At 48.7% G+C, this 22595-nt stretch overlaps 1 long non-coding RNA gene across 2 annotated transcripts in view; it reads right to left on the bottom strand.

The window, feature by feature from the left end:
- LOC138491858 (uncharacterized) overlaps positions 1-22595 on the bottom strand; it is a 1096402-nt gene that overhangs the window by 519986 nt on the left and 553821 nt on the right. For both annotated transcript variants that reach the window (XR_011276097.1, XR_011276098.1), the window contains one exon: positions 11503-12061. This is a non-coding gene — a long non-coding RNA (uncharacterized lncRNA). The remainder of the gene's footprint in view (positions 1-11502; positions 12062-22595) is intronic.

Genomic DNA, 22595 nt, shown 5'->3' on the forward strand with positions numbered 1-22595 from the left:
CAGCCTCCCCACCCTGCCTACTTGGGGCAGCAGATGACATCGCTGCCCCAGATCCACGTGGTCTGGTGACACCAACTTGCACCACCACACGTGGCTTAGACTTGCTGTCCTGGAAGTCAGCATGGGAGTCATCCTGTGCCGGGTCAGGTGCCACAATGGGCTGGTCCAACAAGGGCTGAGCTGGGATGGTGTCAGCTACGTTTCCCACAACCATGGGGGGGCAGGGGTGTCCCTGATTGGTCCTCCACACATGGGGGTCTAGGGGCACCCTTCAAATCCTGGCCACGTCCCCTACCGCGCCCACCACACCCACCTTTTGGAGGTCAGCCACCTTTGCCTCCCTTAGCGCTTGGTCGCCTGCCAACCATGGCACTGATGTTGTTGTGCGTATGGGTGTAGCAGTAAATGATTGACCTGGGCGATTGGGGGTGAAAGGGGTAGGGTACTAGATGGAAATTGTACCCTAGTGCTCAAGCAAGGCTGTCTGTGTCCCCTGGGGGAAGATGACAGGTCACGCAACGCACAGGCACCCTGAAAACTAAAAATATTGTAAACGCAACCCCTCGTAGACCACGTGCGTGGAAAAATGAACCCGCACTACGCTGTGGCACCCAGGAACACAAAAATAAGCGTACACGTGTTACACGCAGCCTACAATGACCTCTGAAGGGGTACGCGACACACGGGGCAAGCACAGTTGGTAAATGTGTGCGTGACTCACTTTCTGCCTGGAAAAAGAATGTGAAAAAAACGCGCTTGTGCGCGTTGGCAACACCCCTGCCAAAAGAAGAATTGTACGCTGTCTGAGGAGACAGGACAAAAGAAGAAGTGAACGCTGTTTGAGGAAACAGGCCCAACAAAAAAAATGAACGCTCTCAGAGGTAACAGGGAGTACGAACCTGAAACGCTGTGAAGTAATCGCGTGTGAACCGACAAGAAGTACAGAATTCACCCACTCGCTCTCCACGAAAAGCACATACAAGGAAATGGGGTCCTACACATACCTTTTAAAACGGCCCACACGTACAACGTCACTTACGCGTGTACGCGCTAAGGCCCTTTCCTCCAATTACACAAGCTGAGACTCGGACGTGTAGTTTTTGGATGTGTACGATGAACATGCACCCGTGTTGATGGAAACGCCCGCGCGCATCACAGATGCGTAGGCCCTTTCCTCGGATTACACGCATTCACACATGGACGTGCAGTTTTTTCACGCGCCATGAACCACTATGGCCACGTCACGAGGGAAACGCCCGCGCGTGTCATGTCACAGACGCGCTTACGTGCTAAGGGCCTTTGGTCAAATGAAACTGCGTACGTGTGCTGACAAGCTTACGCGCTAAGGGACTTTCCTCGAATTACACGCAGACGTGCAAGATTTTGACGTGCCAAATCACTCCCTATCAAGCTGGCCACGCAACAACACACGGAAGACCACGCTCCTGCCCAGAAGGCCGAATTACTGCCCCTCAGAACCCCGAGCACCCGCCCACCTGCCATCTGCTGCTGCCTGCCTGCTGCCCACGTGCCCTGCTATTTGCTGCCTGCACATCATCCATCTGCAGGGGTGCAGTTGTTGTGACCAACCCTGCTGGAACTGAAGACTCCCGACTGAGATACCATCGCTCCACAGCCCAGCCCCAGGACCCAGTTGCCCACCCACACCTGCCTCTGGGGTTGCCATGTCGGGCACACCACCATCTGGCACCACTGGCAACCCCCAGCCAGAGAGGCAGAGGGACACCAGCTTCAGTGCCAGGGAAGTTGGTGTCATGGTGGAGCAAGTCCTGGGGCAGTATGATGCCCTCTTTGGAAGTTCTCACGCCGACTATGAAGGACGGACCAGGATCTGGATGGACATCGTGACTGTCATCAACGAGAAGGGGGTGGCAGTCCGTGACATCGAACATGTCAAGAAGCGCTGGGAGGACTACAGGTCCAGGACCCTCAACAAGGCCCGGTGCCTCTTGAAGGCAGCGGATGCCAAGGGGCGCCGGGGTCACCTGTCCGACCACCAAATGAAGGTCCGGGAACGCATATGCCCAGCGCTCCACGTCCAGGTCCTTGAGAGGCAGACCCGTCTGGAGTCGAGCGGTAAGTGTACATGCATACTGATTGGACGCTGTGCGTGTCGTGGTGTGCCAGTAGTGTGCAGATTGCACATGTGTTTTTGTAGGGCCATGTATGGATGTGTATGTACAGGGGCGTGAGGCTGACACATGCGAGTCCTCGCATGTGTGAGACACATGGATGGTGTATGTGTGGGTAAGCATGCAGGCCAAATGCAGATGTGGGAGCAAACATGTTTGAATTACTGTGTATGTATGTTGGCATGGTTGTGGTGTCACACATGGATGTTGGTTCCAGCTGCATGTATCTGCACACTGTACATGTGCATGTGTGTGTATTTGACAAGCGTCCAACTGTGATGCAACATGGATGCATGTGGCACTGACATGTAGAAGGCTGAATGCCAGATGTGACATGGATGGCGATCTCATCACTCTGACAGTTGGTGGACATACACAAATGCATGTAAGTGTGTTGGTGTGTGTGCATGTGTTGTGTACTCCCCGTGTTTCATGTGACGTCAGGCTCACCTTCGGATGCTGATGCTGTTGTATGTGTATGGATGGTGCTGTCTGGTGCAATATTGCTGTGGAATTGCTCATGTGTGTGAGTAGAAATGACATGTGTGTTAGGGAGTGTGATGCCATGTCTGAAGTTTGACACTGCCACTCATGCACAACTGTCATGTGTGTATCAGTCCATTGTACAGTGCCCTGATGCCTGTGTTCTCTCCCTGTCTGCAGCGTCAACTGATGAAGAGGGCGGAGTGGGTGTTGTGGAGCAAAGCGGCGGGGATCGCACCACTAGCCGGAGACGCAAGGCCCGCTCCCCTCCCAGATTGTCATCTCTTCGGGGAGTGAGGAGTCTGGTGCCGCGTCCCAGGCCGCAGCTGCCGAGGGTAGGTCCAAAAGGCAGAGGTTGGAGATGGACTCCTCGGCAGCAGAAGGGGCAGCTGAGACCCCAAAGGGTCCGACGGAGGAAGATGGCATGGAGTCATCCAGGTTGGTGGGGGGTTTGGAGGAGGAGGAGGCCGTGGAAGGGACACACACGGGGTCTGGAGGTGGGGATTCCACTTGTGCCAGTGGTGCAGTGCAGGGGCAGGGACAGGAGGCAGCACAGGCCGCCGCGGAGGTGCCTGTGTGTAATCCTGTCCCTGATCCTGTGACTGCATCATCCGGCACCAGCAGGGATGCCTACGTCCAGAGCCGTTTTCAGAGAGGGGATTAGCGCACAACAACCGGCCTTCCTCTCCCTGCGGACGTGGCTATCCGGGACCGTGTTGAGCCTGTCCTGGCTGGGATAGCGTTGCGTCAACGGGGCATGCGAGGTGACCTGCGGTGTTTTCGTGAAGACACTGCACATCATCTCGGATGCCTCTTTGACCGCGTTGACCTACTGGGACGGGTCACCAGTGCTGGATTCCTCCATGTGCTGGACCTGACCTTCTTGCAATCCCCTCCTCACCTGAACCCCCTACGTGCCAGTCCTCCTCCATGCCATCTTCCCACCCATGTATCAGCTGGGTACCCTGTGGAGCTGCCTCTGACCCAGCGGCCAGGCTGGTGGAGGACACATCCCTGCCACAGTCGGGAGTTGGACGTCCAGCAGGGGTGGCCACCATGACAACTGCACCCCAGCCGGAGGAGGACGTGCAGGCAGCATGAGCCAGGACGCAGGCACAGGCACAGCAGCAGCAACATGGTGGGAGCAATTATGACTCGGTTCCTTCAACATCGGAGGGGCAGGCACCGGCCAGAGGGCAGGAGGACCCATGTTTGCAAGTGTCTTCCATGTGGCAGCGGTTGGGCCACGCCAGAGATGCAGAGCGGCAGTAGGCGGAAGAGGCACGGCTAACAATGGTCAGGGCGGAGAACTGCATGCGGAGGGCACTGAGGCCGGCCGAGTGCCTCGAGGCAATTCGCAGGGAGTTGGAGGCCAACATGGCATCGTCCCTGCGAACCCTCGGGCCATGGAAGAGGACCGCCTCCAGGACATTGAGCGGGAGTTCGATGATGCCCTGGCCCAGGGCATCCAAAAGTGAGCCGTCAGACTAGCCAACTGCCATTGTAAACAGTTAGTTAGTTAGTTAGTTAGTTAGTTAGTTAGTTAGTTAGTGTTAGCTTTCATTTTGGTTTTCATTTTTTTTTGGGCGCTTGGACAATACCCCACATTTTTGTATATAGTTCTTCATTAGTTAGGGTATTTTTGTAGGTTTCATTTGGACGGTTGGGCCCATTTCATCCTTGTAAATAGTTGGAGTGTGGATTTGTCGGCATTTTCTTTTTTGATTTTTCCATGGAGCAATGGATTTTACTTTTTCATTTTTGTCTGGATTTGCTTTGTTGGAAGGAGACTTTGGAGACATTTTTGATTTCATATATTTTGGATTCTGATTTCCTTTTTTTATCATTATGTGACATTCTGCATTGTTTTCCTTATGTCCATTGTTTGGTTTTTGATTTTCTTTCACCACATTTTTGGTTCAATACATTTGTTCCCGTACTTCAATGTGTGGTATTCTCTCATTGGTTTCATGCATGTCATGATGTGGGATTTCACATTCACTGGCACCCATTTTGTGTGTGTGACGGACATGTGTTGATGTACATACATGCCATGTGGGTTGTTACATGTAATGGGCATTTCAATGTGGGGTGTATGTTATGCTTGGTTGGTTATTTGGGCAGGGGTGGTGTGCCGTGGGATTTTGGTGGCCATGAGGGCCATGATTGTGGGTCATGTTGACATGTTGGGGGGGGGAATGAGTGGGGGCCTGCTGGCAGGTGCCCCTCACTGCTGGGGGGTGGGGGTGCAGGGGTACATGAGTGGGCGCCTGCTGACAGGTGCCCCTCAGTGCTGGGGGGTGGGGGTGCAGGGGTACATGAGTGGGCGCCTGCTGACAGGTGCCCCTCACTGCTGGGGGGTGGGGGTGCAGGGGGACATGAGTGGGACATGAGTGGGGGCCTGCTGGCAGGTTCCCCTCACTGCTGGGGGGTGCGGGTGCAGGGGGATATGAGTGGGGGCCTGCTGGCAGGCGATCCTCACTTCTGGGGGGTGGGGGTGCAGGGGGACATGAGTGGGGGTCTGCTGGCAGGTGCCCCTTACTGCTGGGGGTGGGGGTGCTGGGAGACATGAGTGGGGGCCTGCTGGCAGGTGCCCCTCACTGCTGGGGGTGGGGGTGCAGGGGGACATGAGTGGGACATGAGTGTGGGCCTGCTGGCAGGTGCCCTCTCTGCTAGGGGGTGGGGGTGCAGGGGGACATGAGTGGGGGCCTGCTGGCAGGTGCCCCTCACTGCTGGGGGTGGGGGTGCAGGGGGACATGAGTGGGACATGAGTGGGGGCCTGCTGGCAGGTGCCAATCACTGCTGGGGGGTGGGGGTGCAGGGGGACATGAGTGGGGGCCTGCTGGCAGGTGCCCCTCACTGCTGGGGGGCGGGGGTGCAGGGGGACATGAGCAGGGGCCTGCTGGCAGGTACCCCTCACTGCTGGGGGGTGGGGGTGCAGGGGGACATGAGTGGGACATGAGTGGGGGCCTGCTGGCAGGTGCCCTCTCTGCTGAGGGGTGGGGGTGCATGGGGACATGAGTGGGGGCCTGCTGGCAGGTGCCCCTCACTGCTGGGGGGTGGAGGTGCAGGGGGACATGAGTGGGGGCCTGATGGCAGGTGCCCCTTACTGCTGGGGGGTGGGGGTGCAGGGGGACATGAGTGGGGGCCTGCTGGCATTTACCCCTCACTGCTGGGGGGTGGGGGTGCATGGGGACATGAGTGGGTGCCTGCTGGCAGGTGCCCCTCACTGCTGGGGGGTGGGGGTGCTGGGAGACATGAGTGAAGGCCTGCTGGCAGGTGCCCCTCACTGCTGGGGGGTGGGGGTGCAGGGGGACATGAGTGGGGCCTGCTGGCAGGTGCCCCTCACTGCTGGGGGGTGGGAGTGCTAGGGGACATGAGTGGTGGCCTGCTGGCAGGTGCCCCTCACTGCTGGGAGGTGGGGGTACAGGGGGACATGAGTGGGGGCCTGCTGGCAGGAGCCCCTCATTGCTGAGGGGTGGGGGTGCAGGGGGACATGAGTGGGACATACGTGGGGGCCTGCTGGCAGGTGCCCTCTCTGCTGGGGGGTGGGGGTGCAGGGGGACATGATTGGGGGCCTGCTTGCAGGTGCCCCTCACTGCTGGGGGATGGGGGTGCAGGGGGACATGAGTGGGGGCCTGCTGGCAGGTGCCCCTCACTGCTGGGGGGTAGGGGTGCAGGGGTACATGAGTGGGTGCCTGCTGGCAGGCACTCCTCACTGCTGGGGGGTGGGGTGCAGGAGGACATGAGTGGGGGTCTGCTGGCAGGTGCCCCTTACTGCTGGGGGGTGGGGGTGCTGGGAGACATGAGTGGGGGCCTGCTGGCAGGTGCCCCTCACTGCTGGGGGGTGGGGGTGCAGGGGGACATGAGTGGGGGCCTGCTGGTAGGTGCCCCTCACTGCTGGGGGGTGGGAGTGCTGGGGGACATGAGTGGTGGCCTGCTGGCAGGTGTCCCTCACTGCTGGGGGTGGGGGTACTAGGGGACATGAGTTGGTGATCATATTGCAACGTGACATGTGGCTTGGCTGGGGGGCATGCCAATGTGGATGGGCTGCCTGCGGGACATGACCAGGGGTGCAGGGTAGTCCCCTGTGGTGTGGGCTGCTTGCAGGGGCCGTGGAGGGGGTAGAGGGGACACCTGGGCGGACCCACACTGCCAATTCACGTGTAGGACTCCCCGCGCACCACACTGGATACACGTACCCCGCTCTGACAGCAAAATCGCGTGTGAAACTTCACGCACACCCCCGAAATACACGTACCCCGCTCTGACAGCAAAATCACATGCGAAAGTTCATGTGCACCCCCGAAATACACGTACCCCACTCTCACAGCAAAATTGCGTGTGAAACTTCACGCGCACCCCAGAAATACACATACCCTGCTCGCACAGGGCCAATCACGTTTGAAACTTCCCGTGAACCCCAGTAATACACGTACCCCGCTCGCACAGGGCCAATCGCGTGTGAAACTTACCGCGAACCCCAGTAATACACGTACTCCGCTCGCACAGGGCCAATCACGTGTGACACTTCCCGCAAACCCCAGCAATACACGTACCCGGCTCACAAAGGGCCAATCGCGTGTGAAACTTCCCATGAACCCCAGTAACACATGTACCCCGCTCGCACAGGCCAATCACATGTGAAACTTCCCGCGAACCTCAGTAATACACGAAACCCGCTTGCACAGGGCCAATTGCGTGTGAAACTTCCCGCAAACCCCAGTAATACATGTACCCCGCTCGCACAGGGCCAATCGCGTGTGACACTTCCCACGAACCCCAGTAATACACGTACCCCACTCGCACAGGGCCAATCACGTGTGACACTTCCCGCGAACCCCAGTAATACACGTACCCCGCTTGCACAGGGTCAATCGCGTGTGACACTTCCTGCAAACCTCAGTAATACACGTACCCCGCTCGCACAGGGCCAATCGCGTGTGAGACTACCCGCGCAGCGGGGTGCATGTATTCGGGGGGTGCGCGGGGAGTTTTACAGGCGGTTTCGAGGTTGTGAGCCTATGCGCCATGTCTGGGATTTGTGCGCTGTACCTGGCGCATGGGGAGGGGCTGGGGACGTAACTGGCGCTGCTGCAGGGTCGATGCGCCACTCTGCGCCATGGCTGGATTTGGATGTTAAAATCCATGAATACGCTGTGCGCGAAAATGGATTTTAGCGCATGCGGCTGGCACAAAAAGTCGCACACGCACACTGTGTGCCAGCCGCGTGCGCCACTTGTGCGCTGAATTCTATGAATTACCCTCTTAGTGTAGATCTATAAGTAGGAATTGGTTACAAGTGGAATCATACTTATCTACAACGTAAGAAAGATTACAATACTCAGGATATTCCTATTCCTGATCATAAAAGTATACGTTTTTCCGATCTCATAATTAAAGCATTCCATGACATGCAATGCAGTGACTGTAGTTGTAATTTACAATCTACACTGCAAAATCTTGCTTTTAATAAGTATGTATTGATTATGTTTCAAAGATACAGTGTAGATGGTAGGAAAATTAACTTGTCAGTAATGAATTTTGTAAATAGTCAAGTTTCTAGGAAAACCTTTAAGATGTGTGCATGATGGGACATTTCACTAGATGTGTGTGTACAGAAGTAGGTTGACTTGTCTGTAATGGCTCTATAGTCACACAACAAGCTAGGTTGCCAAAGGGCTTAAATAATGCTTACTTAATGTTGTTAGAAACAAAGTTTTAAAATATATATTTTGTATTCTTTGTGAATATAAACATGCAAAATAAAAGATAGAAGTAGAAGATAGATTGCTACTAGGGTGCATTTTAAAATTAGCATGAAAGAAATGTAGAGATAACATTCTGAAGATTACATAAATTAGAAGAAAAAACAGCATTCTGCAATATTCTAATTCTCTTTTATTGTGTAAAACAGTGTATATTTTAATATGTAAAAGTGTTCTCTATAGGTACAAGGTTACATATGTGGTTCCATGTACATTATTTTGAGTGTTTGGGAGTGTAGATGTTCATTACTGTTTACATATGAAACAAGTAAACAGTAGGATGCATATACAAAAAAATGAAGAATAATGTTTATAAAATAAATGATATCTAACTACTAATAAGAGTTTTAGGGAAGCACTTAGATATTATGTGTCTTACTTGTTATGTGTGTAGGTGGCCACAATAAGGATGCACACATCATTTTAATCATTTTTCCAATTCAATACAACAATGAAAATAGCCTAATCTAAGTGTTAGTTTATTCAATGTTTAAAGATCTGCTATTTGCAGTCTGCAAATTTTCAGAAAGTCCGTGCTCTATGTTCTGTCATTACACCGTGGACTTTTTTTATAGTAGTTTATACAAAATTGTCATCACTTAAATGTGTAGGTGGCTGAAAAAAGGATGTACACCACTTGGAAAAGAAGTATTCTAATGACAATTTAGAGATTATTATTATATTTAAAAATGTACTTTGATTTCATAAAAATGTATTTCACACTGCACAACTATCTGTGCAAATATTTCATTCCCATTTTTAAAATATTTCAAATATGATGCGTAGATTTTGAGATGTAATTATAAACCCCAAAATGCACCAACAGCATGTATAAGGTATGAACTGGGGCTATCTTCAATCAATGCGCGAGTGATGTGGAACACCTTGACACTCTATAGAAAGGTAATGGGAGAAGATAATCTACTTAGGAACACACTTTCTTTGCTGGGGTGGATTAAGGTAAGTATGTATCTTGTTCTTAGCCCACAAGTGCATGTGGGTGCACTCTGGCGAGCTAAAAACCACAAGTTCAGCCACTCAGGGCTGTTCAAGTGTCTGCTGCTTTTAAGGATGAAGCAATTCTTAGGATTTTAATGGGTGTTCTCCGTCTGGCAGGTGCAGATATGTTTTAAAATTCTGGAGGGTAGACACTTTCTTCTCCAGTGGATTCCTATTTTTCAAATTTTCATTTAATACAAATTGCAGAATTATCTTGGGCCCTTAGTGTTCAATAGTCAAGGGTCCTAGTTTGGAAGAACAATGCCTGTGCTTGATCCATACGCACTAGGTCAGGTCTTCCAATAGCCTATTGAACTATTGAACACTAAGGGCCCAAGATAATTCTGCAATTTGTATTAAATGCAAATTTGAAAAAGAGGAATCCACTGGAGAAGAAATTGTCTACCCTCCAGAATTTTAAAACATATCTGCACCTGCCAGACGGAGAACACCCATTAAAATCCTAAGAATTGCTTCATCCGAAAAGCAGCAGACACTTGGACAGCCCCGAGTGGCTGAACTTGTGTTTTTTAGCACGCCAGAGTGCACCCACATGCACTTGTGGGCTAAGATCAAGATACGTATTTACCTTAATCCACCCCAGCAAAGAAACTGTGTGTTCCTAAGTGTGACTACAGTATTGGGTAACCCACAGTAAGAAAACCCACAACAGTACCTTGTGTTTTGTAAAGCAGATAATGTACCTCAATTTGAAATTCTGAGTACATCGGACCCAATCAATCCAGCTGGAGTACTTGAGGAATGGAAAAAACAGTGTGAAAAGATACTATCACAACTTGTGACCAATAAAGATACACTAGTAAATAATCCAAATGAGGTGAAGAAAAAATGGTGGGAGATCGACTGGATCGAAACATCTGACCAGAGAAACCAACATGCATGCATGAGATCACTTGCAAGTGAAACCAAAGCATGTGATGAATTACCAAAGTATCTGGAAACATTTCCCTGCAAAACACGCAGGAACATTTTTCTAAAGTTCAGACTGAATCTGTTTCCTACAAAGGAAGATGAAATCAGGAGAAGGAAAAGAAGGTAAGGTGAGAGACATTACGTGTCGTTTTTGCAAAAAAACGATGAGACACTAAAACATCTAGTGACCCAATGCCCAGAATTAAGAGACATGAGAATGAGATACCTGGAAGAGGAATGTAGGAAATATGTTGCAATGATGGTGGAAGACTGGTGGAAAAGAATGTTGGCTGGAAAAGAACAGAAGTTAGTCTTTGCCTTGACCTTCATCTTGGAAAAACTGAACAAGATGTCAGAAAAAAAGTGAGGCTCAAGAGGACATAATTTGTATAAATTGCATAAATCACTCTCAGCCGTCATAGCCCAATGAGAAATCTTCATGAGAACACAACATTGGTAGGGAAGGCTTGAGTCTTGGAGGAGATCTCAACGAAGACATAGCTAATGGTGAAAATGAAGCAGTGCACATCTGCAGTGAGACCGAATGATAAGGAAGAGTTAGACCGGAGCAACATGATGCATCCAAGTACTGTACAATAGACTTGATTCATGAGTGATTTAATTGAGTCCTTACTTTAATGTGTGCCTTCGTTTTATCGTTCTATATTTCTTTTTAAAAGTTTGTAATAAACTGTATTGATAAAAAAAAAATTAACTTCTTATGAGTGAGTATATGTGGCCAAACAAAGGACACACTGATTATACAAGAAGATTGGAAATTACAATTATTAGGTTCTTAGTATAGCTTGTGGTAAGTGGAATGCATTTACACCCACACACACATTTTTATTGTCTACCTATTATTTGAAATATTGGTATGACTAGACTTTAAAAATATTTATACTCAAAATAATGTTACAATGTTGGCATGTCATCATACATTTATTTGTAAAACTGAAGACATTCTTAGGTTATATGTCTTGGTTTCCTGATTAAGGTTGCATACATTAATCTGCAAATATTTAATCATTGAATAAATAATAATTTTTGTACAGAATTGAAACACAGCTTCATTGTAGTAAAACAACTTTATACGTGCACAAACTATTGACATTGTGGGCAGTTCTATTCAGAATTTGCTGAGGCAAAACAAAGTTTGTAGTTACCTGATTGGTTATTGTACTTGAGATATTCATACTGCATGTATTTTATCTGAAGTACACTCTAGATACTGCTTCTCTTTGAAACTGTTATTCTTTTAAGCTGCCACATAGAGATACTTGTATAAAGTGAGATAATTTGTATATTTATATATCAGTGGCATCAGACTGGTGGAATCAGGTGCTGGACGTGGTGTAGATTTCTGTGCATATATTGCATGAGCCCCATGCATTTTAGTTTTGTGGCTTTCGTGCGATTACCAATATGTGTCATCCACATCATATCAATGCACTTGCACCAGATGTTTGATCATCACAGATGTTCCAAGGCTTTGCGAAGCCACATTTGATGGTCCACCTCTTAGAGTCTTCATGCACAATGTGCACTGTACATCCTCTGCCTTCTTTTTAGAGCAGTGTTGCTTTACCTTGAAATATTTCCAACTGTCTGTAGGGGTTTTTATTCCTGTGGCTTTCTTCTTGGGTGTTGATGGATTGAGCACCCCGATGACATTGTCATTGCTGCTGTTGGTGTTCTCATGGTTAGACATGTTGAAATGTCCAACTGGGGAGGAAAATATTAAATAATAAAAATGACAACACTAAAAAGACAATGCCACTAAAAATTACAAACTGATCAATTGACACGACAAGGGAAAAGACAATTAGGTTAAAAGGGGGTAAATAGAAGAAACAATTAAAGAGTTGACACGCCAAGAGTTCATGTAGTAACTTGGTAAACGTTTCATTAACAAGCACTAATAGCAATGATCAAAATAAACATATTTTTCTGTAGTTAGGGTAAATATTCATGGCTATGCATTGCTGCGCACCCTGATTGGTCACTTTTGCATGCGCAGGTTCCATCATACAGCGTGGGCGCAGCTGCGCCTATACGTCGCAAGGTGTGATTGGCCCGTTTGTTGACACAGATAGCAGTGATGTGTAGTGCTTGATGTGATTGGCTACCATATCAGGCTTGAAGATGTGTAGTCGCATTGAAAAAGTTCGACGTCCTATTGGGTCATTTCGCACACATGGATTAAGTTACAAGGCATGGGTGTAGCCGTGTCATTTTATTTATTTATAAAGTGCGCAAAGCCCAATGGCAACTAGGCGCTGAGACTTAAGAAGGTGGTTACAAGTATACAATGCTTCAAAGAAATGTCTTATCACAGTAAAGGTTACAAGTTTGTTACGCATTTACATATATACATTACATCATTACGTCAAATTCATTGCACATTTAAACATATTTAGGCTCACTTGGTAGCAGATAGTAGCAGCGGTTACAGTGGCTATATCTGCTAAGTATTTGTCCTTGTGACAGCTAGAGAGTCAGCCAGGAATCTGAGAGGCTTGGTGTCTGTTGTGAGGGAGTCAGTCCTAAAAGGTAGGGTTTTTAGGTTCTTTCTAAACAACCAAAAGGAAGTGGAATTTCTAAGTTGAGTAAGGAGCGCGTTCCACAATTTGGGTGCTATCATTGGAAAGCTTGAACCTCCTGCTTTCTGTCTTCTATGCCTATGGGTGATAAGCAGGTTGGTATAAAAGAATCAGGTTGGTCGGTTAGATTGAGTTTTGCAGATAAGGTTACTAAGGTATATTGGCGCCTTAATCGAGATACGTTTGTGTGTTAGCGTAAAGATTTTAAATTTTATGCTGTCGTGGGCAGGGAGTCAGTGGATGCTCCTCCTGATGGTTGAGCTATGTTAATTACTAGGAATGTTAAGCCCGCTCTGATGGCGTTTTGCACTATTTGTAATTTTTTGATATTTCCTATACTGGTTCCTGCAAATAGTGAATTACAGTAATCAATTCTGGAGAGTATCAAGGCTCTAGACAGGGTGATGCCGTTTTCTGTGGAGAGGAAGGATCTGCTGGCTCTTATCAGTTTGAATGTGTAGGTCGCAGAGGAGTCAATGGCATTGACCTGTCTGTTTAAGGTTAGGGAAGAGTCGATATAGACCCCCAGAGTTTTTATTTAGTTGGCGACAGTGATGGTGTTGCCGTCGATGTTAAATGATTTGTACACTTGGGGGAGGTTGCTTAGTTTAGTTTTATTTCCAATAAGAATCAGCTTGGTCTTATTGTCATTAAGACACAATTCATTAAGAGCCATCCAAGCTTGGATTGCAAGGTAGATTTTGTTTAGGTTTTTGGAGTCAGTGTCACAGCATCCAGTAATGGGTATGAGTATTTGAGTATCATCCACATAATTTGTATATGTGATACCCATTTTGTCAAGTTTGTCAGATAAGAGCTTAGTAAATGTAATGTATGAGGTGGGTGACACGCAAGAGCCTTGCGGTACACTGCACGTCACAGGGATAGGGGGGTGGGGGGGTGGCTGCTGAAGTGTCAGAAAAAACCCTCATGGTCTGAGTAGTGAGAAATGATTTGATCCATTTGATGGATTCTGGAGAGAAATGGACAGCGGTCTCGAGGTGTTGTCACATAATGTCATGAATAACCCGTTCAAAAGCTGCAGAGAGATCTAGCAGAAGGAGGATGCACAGTTCACCTTTGTCTTTTTATTGGTTCATTTGTGTTTTCAAGTCTAGTAAGACACCACCCCGGCTGATCAATCCAGGTCCAACGTAACATCATATGTTAAAGATGGCAATGTACTATATAAATGTAGATATGTGGTCAGAGCGCTCTCAGAGATCTAGATAAACTTTTCCTTCAACTCTCGCAGCCTGCTCTTTTGTGCCTTATTCCCTGTCCAGGGAGTGTCTGTATTATTCATTTTTTCACGTAGAGTCGGGGAGGGCACAAACATTTGGTGACCCCGACGTGATCGAAGAGGAGCCTCGAGGCCGGCGCCGTGCGGCGAGATCCGGGATGCCCCCCAGCAAAACCATTGCCTCCACGGCCGACCAGCCTCTGCGCACTACGAAGAAGGGTCAAGGGTTCCCAGTTGATGAATACCCGACTGAAAATCTGCTCGCTGAGGCGGGCCACGGCTTGGTTGGGTTGCGAGCCTGACTGGGGTCGGACTGCGAGCGGCGACCCTTGGGTCACCTGACTGAACACGTGAGTGCCGGTTGCGAAGGTTACGAAGGAAAGATAAGTGGGAAGTAGGGGGGACAGGTAGCAACAGGTAATAGGGAAGAGTAGGGCCTGTGTGAGTGATGATGAGGCTTTTCTGATCTGTCCTTTATATGGCCAATAGGTGTTTGTAAGAAGTGAAGAGAAAAAAAATAAGTGGTATCCTAACCTGAACGGGGTAGAAGGCGGCGCCGCGTTGCATTGTCTCGTCCAGTGCAGAATAAATAAGTGAAGATACAGAGAAATTAGTAGGAGTCTCGTATATTGAGTAGACTCGGAGTAGTTATTTAGAACATTCTTTTTCTGGGTACGAAAGGATTCTTGGAAAAGAGTAAGAGGGTGTAAGAGGTGGGGAGTGAATGAGAAGAGTAGGCGAAACGGGGAAGGGGCGGTAAAAAAGAACAAAACGGGGAGAAAACGCGGGCAGGTAGTGCATGCGCATGATAAGTGTTATACGTGCTTTTGTGTTCTGTCCATTTTTCGTCAAGGATATCGAAGTACTGTGATTAATTTGTGGTCAAAGTGGCAAAATATGCAAAAATTAACTGTTGAATTTGAAAATGCAACAACTATAAGGTTAAAGTTGAAAAGTGATTGATATATTTATCTTGATACATATATGTGCATACAAATTACAAGTAACTGAGAAGATTTGTGGTGTATTGTCCAGCTAGAAGGAAAGAAAGCTAGTGAATAAGTGATTAAAAGGGAAAGAAAGGTCGAAGGGCAAGTACAGACAAAGGGAGAAAAGGAAAAGATAGCGTTATGGGGGGAATAACACCACTAGCACATATCTGTCAACACCTTCCGTTATACAGTGAGAAAATACAAAAATATCACGATCAATGGTTGACGGAGATAAAAGGGGACAGTGTGATGCCAATTTGGCCAGAAGGTGGGTCATTCGACAAAAGAGTATTAGATTTAGTATCCACATACTTGTTAGCAAGGTATAAAGGGAAACAACTACAAAATAGAAGGGAAGTACTAGACTTGTGGCGAATGTTTGAAGAAGTTACGCCTACAGCAGAGGTAAATAAAAAAAGAACGAATGAAACACAGAAAACGCAGGAAGAGGTAAGCTGGCGAGTGCACAACCACTACAGCTGAAGGCGATACAACCAAAATATATCCTTTAATGTCAAGGCCAGCAGTAGGATACAGTGAGCCCCTGTACATACCAGCATGTCCCACCCCAGCACCCACAACCGAAGCAGTTGCCACAGCACCACCACCCTATGATAAAGGAGGTTTGTATGGCCCAACAAGTGCACCCCCCGTGAATCTGGCACACTTCACTTCACTGGAGAATTAGACCACCAGCTAGCGCATGCACAGATGGAAATAACGCAGATAAGAGCATTGTGCGATAGAGGCCAAATGCTGCCAGGGGGAGAAGTGCCACCATTATCCATAGTGGATCTAACGCCAACATTGAGCACAGCAGGGGAAGTGGCGCAAGCAATCTCAGAGCCAGTGCGATCAGTATCATCACAAGGAACACGCATACCACAAGGGCAAGAGAAAGAGTGGCGGTCAGGGGAGTTCCTGTTCCATCTAAATGACAAACCCGTGAGGATTATATGCCCACCAACCCCAGAAAGTGAGAGAGGAGAAGGATGTGAAGGGAACAATGAGCAAGAATCAGAAATAGAAGAGGTGTCGAGCGACTTAGACGAATATGAAGAGGCAGCTGCCGAGACCGGGTCCCCACTGCCAAACCGCTGTTACCCAGATACACCATCGCCCCCACTATGGCCGGGTAGACTAAGACAGCGGGGGGGAAATATGATGGTAAGTAAAATAAAGAAAGGTGCAGTAAGTAAGGTAGGAAAGAAACACAAGTTACAAATGCCATTGATACATAAAGGAGCAGGTAGGCCACACTACATTCCATGGGCTCAAATGGATAAAAACAACTTGTTAAAGGTCCTCCCCCCACTATCGGGAGGGGCTGGGAAATGGATACACGCCTTTGAGAAAAACACAACAGGAGTGCCGCTAGCCATAGGGGATGTGAAGAGTTTATTAGTGTCAGCAATTGGTGACCAAGCAGACACAGTGTGGGAAAAGGCCGTATTCCCTGGAGTAACGATGAGTTGTGACCGCCACGATGGGTCGGCGTTCAATAACGTTCAAGCACAGGTATGGGATGCATTAAGGTGCACGTTTCCAGATATTCCAGATTACATTTAGTGATGCAGTGCACAATGGAGGAGAACGAGGATCCTACGCAATTCATACTGCGGGTGCAGGATTTATGGAGAAGCGAAACGGGCACGGCATGGAACCAGTCCACCGCTTTGTTTTATTTTATCATTAAAAAGGGGCTCCCGAAGGAGGTGCAGAAGGCCTTGGAAAAAATAGTTGGGATAGAAGCCAAGGGCTGGCCTGAAATACAGAGTATAATTGTGCACCTCTGCAGGAGGATCAAAGAGAGAGAAAAGGAGATAGCACAAAAAAGGCTGGCAGACGAAGCAAAGCTGGTACAGAACAAATTAGTGAAGGTCACCGCCGTCAACGCCAGAGTAGCCACAGACAGAGAAAATGAGGGGGACGAAGGAGCGGGAAACAGACCAGCAACAATAGCGGCACTGCGGGCCACAGGAGGACAAAGACAGTGGAGCAATACGGTGGACAACAGTGGCAAGAAAGACCAACAAGAGGAAGAGGTGGGTACCGTGGCCAGAGAGGGGGGTTTGGAGGTATGGGAAATAGAGGATTTGGCGGTCAAGGAATGAGAGGCGGACCACAAGGGTCATGCTGGAACTGTGGGTTATGGGGACACTACTCCAGAGATTGTAGAATGCGACCTTCAGGGTATTTCCAGGAGCAACAGCCCATGGAGAACGAACAAGGTTGGGGGTGCACACACCCAGGTAGCCCCTATGGACTACCGATGGGAAGTGGGAGACAGCAAGACCAATGCTATAATGAACCTCAGATGCAGCAAGGACAGCAACCACCACCACAACCTATGGCAAGACAAAACGCAGTAGGAAGCGCAAACAATAAATGCTATGCAACATCCGCAAATGGTGCGCCCGCACCATACCGTGGCGTGACCATGATTGGAGACAATGGGCCTCATTCCGAGTACGGCGCTAACCAATGGCGCTATTAACGCCTTGGTTGACGCCGTACCCGGACCGGCAGCGCCTTGGTGGATGGCGGAATCACCGCCCCATTCCAAGGTTGGCGGGGCGGTAATTCCCCATTCACCAAGGCTCTTCCCCATTCCCAAATGAGCCCCCATAGGGCTCAATGGGAATGGGGAAGATGCAAATAACGGTGACCGTTCATTACGGTCACCGTTATTGGCTTGGAGGCCCCTTTGCGCCCTCGACTTTAACACCTGCTCAAAGCAGGCGTTAAGGGCGAGGGCGCAGAGGGAACTCGGAGTATGGCGGTAAGGGAATACCGCCACCGGTCTCGTTACCGGTGGCCGCTATCCCTTACCGCCATACTCGGAATGAGGCCCAATGTCTTCTCAGTGCCAGGGCAAGAAAGACATTCAGATTAGGACAGCCCACAGGGAGCACTTGCGTGTCCAGTCATATCCACCACTCTATGTGCAGATGAGGAACCACTAGTGGGGGCAGAGATAGGAAATAAGCAGTTTATCTTTATGGTAGACTCAGGAGCGGAGAAATCATGTCTTATGGAAGGGCGGTTTCTGCTCTCAGGCAGGAATTTAGAGACACAGGGGTTCTCTAGGGCTATTTTAAAAGTTCCTTACACTAAAGATCTTGATATAATGGTGGGGGGAAAAACCGTGCGTGCACCCTTACTGTACCACAAAGACGCGCCAATGAATTTGCTGGGGAGAGATTTGTTAAGCAAATTAAATATGACCATCTCGTTTACAGAACGAGGAATAGTGTGTTCAACCCCAGGAGTATGCCCAGTACGAGCCATGTTGATGATCAGCACAGTAACAAACAAAGTTGTGGTGCAAGGAATACCCATTGATATAAGTATGTTTATTTATGGTATCAAGGTATTAGCACGAGCGGTGCCAGAGATAACGAGAAAAGAATCGAGAACACCATCAGATTTCATATTCCGCCCAATTGCACACACAGACGTTGTGCCAGGCACGATAATGTCCATAGACATCGAGGCAGTTCAAGTATCCAGCAAACGTATTGTGGTCATAGGACTGGACGCGCATGGGTGCGAGAGTAGAAAACTGTGTTATGCATAGACCCAAACATAATGCTACGAGATATGATAGACGAGGAATTTTTCACTGATGGTGAAAATGATGGAGAAATAATAATGGAAATAAGCATACCAGGTGATATTATGATCCAGTACAGAGAGGTACACAACCCACTGATGGTTAGCATTAAGGCCCCACTGACTATATTTGAGGACAACATGGCAAAAGTAGCACCTGAAATTTGGACCACAGGGCCCACGATGTAGGGCTACTACATGAGGTGACACCAATAAAAATAAAACTCAAGCTAGGTGCAATACTGCCGAGGGTAAAACAATATCCCATATCAAGAGAAGCGGAGGAGGGAATTAGGGAGACCATAAATGCACTCCTGAAACAAGGCATCATAGTACCATCAAACTCCCCATGTAATACAGCAATTTTCCCGATCAAGAAAGCAAAAGGAGGGGCGTGGAGGATGATTCCGTATCTCCGCCCACTCAATGACGTCATTCAAAAAGATTTCCCATTAGTGCCTAACCCGGCATCAATATTGTGTAGCGTGCCAAAAGAATCAACATGTTTCACTGTAATTGACTTGAAGAATGCTTTCTTCTCCATACCACTCGACCCAGGATCCCAATACCTGACAGCGTTCACATTAGGGAACAACAGGTATGAACATCGCAGACTCCCACGAGGGTATTGTGAATGCCCCAGCATTTTTAACAGGGTGTTACGGGAAGACATTGGAAACACAGATGCAGAGAGCACCATCATTCAATACGTAGACGATTTACTCGTCTGTAGCCATAAAGAAGAAAAGTGCAGAGAAGACTCGATAGCACTACTGAATGTGCTAGCTACCAAGGGGTACAAGGTGGACAAAGGAAAATTGCAATACTGTCTCACCGAGGTTGTATACCTCGGACAGCTAATATCAAAAGATGGGAAGCAAATACTACCAGACAGAGCAGCTGCTATACGCAAAATAATAATCCCAGAAACTGTGAAAGACATGCAAAAGTTTCTTGGCATTTGTAACTATTGCCGAACATGGATCCTTGATTACGCGGCATACACACGCCCCTTACTACAAGCGTTAAAAGAGGCACAGAAAAATAGAGCAGCAATAAAATGGACGCAGGAAATGGTAACACAGTATTTGAAATTAAAAGACCTCATTGCTGACGCCCCAGTCCTCGCGAACCCAGATTATGAGAGGGAATTCTTCTTGTTGTCACAGTGCAATGGGACACTGATGACAGCAGTACTGACACAGAAAACATCACTAGGTCACAAACCATTGACTTATTATAGTGGGACACTAGATCCAGTAATGCAAGGCCATTTCGCGTGCGAACAGGCTCTCACAGCTGCGGCCCTCACGATTGAAAAGAGCGCCACGATTGTCATGGGATGTTCAGTAACGCTATATGCGGAGCATTCCCGGTTCGCCATCCTTGAGCGATCAAACTCAACACTAACGACACAAAGAGCAACAGCATATGAAGTAATAATTTCAAGCCCCAACGTACATGTTGTGAGGTGCAAAACAGTAAACCCTGCAACATTCATTACCGAGCCATGCACAACAGAGGACATACAGGAACACGATTGTGCCACATATGAGGGGGAAGGTGATGACATCCCAAAAGCAAGCGAAAATGCCCTACAGGTGGGAGAAATATATTTCGTAGATGGGTCAGCATCAATAAATCCCGAAACAGGGGAAAAACATGTCGGAATGGCAGTAGTGTGCATGGAGGAAGACGACTATGAGACAATTGTGCAAAAGCGCCTCCCATCCCATTACTCAGCACAGGCAGCCAAACTAACTGCCCTGATTGAAGCACTGCACACAGCCAAGGGCTGTGCGGTGACAATATACTCAGACTCAGCCTATGAAACTACCACAGTGCACTCAGGGTTGTCAGGGTTGTCACGGTGGCGTAGAAGGGGATTCAGGAGGGCAGACGGTTCTCCAGTACAGCATGCAACATTTTTGAATGAGTTAATAGATGCATTAGCAGTACCATCGGTAGTGGCAGTGGTGAAATGCCAAGCCCATACCAACAACACAGATGCAATCTCATTGGGAAACGCGGCAGCCGATGCAGCAGCAAAGGAGGCCTCGTATTTCAATGTGACACCAACACTCAAATGTATTGTAAAAGCAACCACCACAGATCCACAAGAAGAAGCATAAAATAATACCCCAATAGCGCAGATAATAGAATTAGAAAGAAGAGCACCACAAGAGGAGCAAGAACTGTGGAGCAAACAGGAATGTAAACAATCAGCCACAGATCTCATTTGGAGACAGGAGACACAGGAAAGATTGTAATGACCATAGAGTTACTAGAAATAGCATTCCAACAGCTGCATTTCCCCGGCCATGTAGCAAAGCAACACATTGCCGCAGACATCCAGGAACACTGGTTCGTCCCCAATTTGCAAGAGCACCTGTCGAAATTCATTGTACAATGCATAACATGCCAAACATATAATTCAGGAATGACATTAAGAACACTGCGCGGTACCCTGCCCCGACCAACAGGACCATTTAGAGAGCTCCACATAGACTATGCTGATATGGGAGAGCGGTGTAATGGAGCAAGATATTTGATTTTGGTGGTGTGCCCCTTTTCAAGATGGGTGGAAGCGGGCCCATGTCCCCACCCAGACGCAAAGTGTGCGGCCAAGTTCCTTGTGCGAGAGGTGTTTTCACGATGGGGAATATGCGATGTGATTAGATCAGACAACGGTACGCACTTTGTGAATGACCTCTTTAAGGAAGTCGCAAAAACAAAGAGGTGATGGCTGGAAGGTTTAGAATTAATCTTAACCACTGGCAACGCTCTGGGCAACCCTCCAGACCACCGTTCTTCGCCTGCCAAGCCATTACAGAAGGGAAAGACCATAAGCAAATCAGGCTAGGCCCCACCCCAAAAGGGGCAGTCCAGCCCGAACTGCTAGGCCACATCCCTTCTGCACGAGACCACAAGCATCCCCAAACATGTTTCGCCCTTGTTGGGGCTCATCAGTGAGGAGTAGCTTGGGTCTCTAGGCCCAGCAGGCACGGGACCCACGTCTGGGCATACCCGTCCCACTCGGGGTGACATCGCAAAAACAAAGAGGTGATGGCTGGAAGGTTTAGAATTAATCTTAACCACTGGCAACGCTCTGGGCAACCCTCCAGACCACCGTTCTTCGCCTGCCAAGCCATTACAGAAGGGAAAGACCATAAGCAAATCAGGCTAGGCCCCACCCCAAAAGGGGCAGTCCAGCCCGAACTGCTAGGCCACATCCCTTCTGCACGAGACCACAAGCATCCCCAAACATGTTTCGCCCTTGTTGGGGCTCATCAGTGAGGAGTAGCTTGGGTCTCTAGGCCCAGCAGGCACGGGACCCACGTCTGGGCATACCCGTCCCACTCGGGGTGACATCGCAAAAACAAAGAGGTGATGGCTGGAAGGTTTAGAATTAATCTTAACCACTGGCAACGCTCTGGGCAACCCTCCAGACCACCGTTCTTCGCCTGCCAAGCCATTACAGAAGGGAAAGAACATAAGCAAATCAGGCTAGGCCCCACCCCAAAAGGGGCAGTCCAGCCCGAACTGCTAGGCCACATCCCTTCTGCACGAGACCACAAGCATCCCCAAACATGTTTCGCCCTTGTTGGGGCTCATCAGTGAGGAGTAGCTTGGGTCTCTAGGCCCAGCAGGCACGGGACCCACGTCTGGGCATACCCGTCCCACTCGGGGTGACATCGCAAAAACAAAGAGGTGATGGCTGGAAGGTTTAGAATTAATCTTAACCACTGGCAACGCTCTGGGCAACCCTCCAGACCACCGTTCTTCGCCTGCCAAGCCATTACAGA

The sequence above is a fragment of the Ambystoma mexicanum genome, chromosome 10, assembly GCF_040938575.1.
Source record: "Ambystoma mexicanum isolate Mex_15411 chromosome 10, UKY_AmexF1_1, whole genome shotgun sequence".
Taxonomy (NCBI): Eukaryota; Metazoa; Chordata; class Amphibia; order Caudata; family Ambystomatidae; genus Ambystoma; species Ambystoma mexicanum.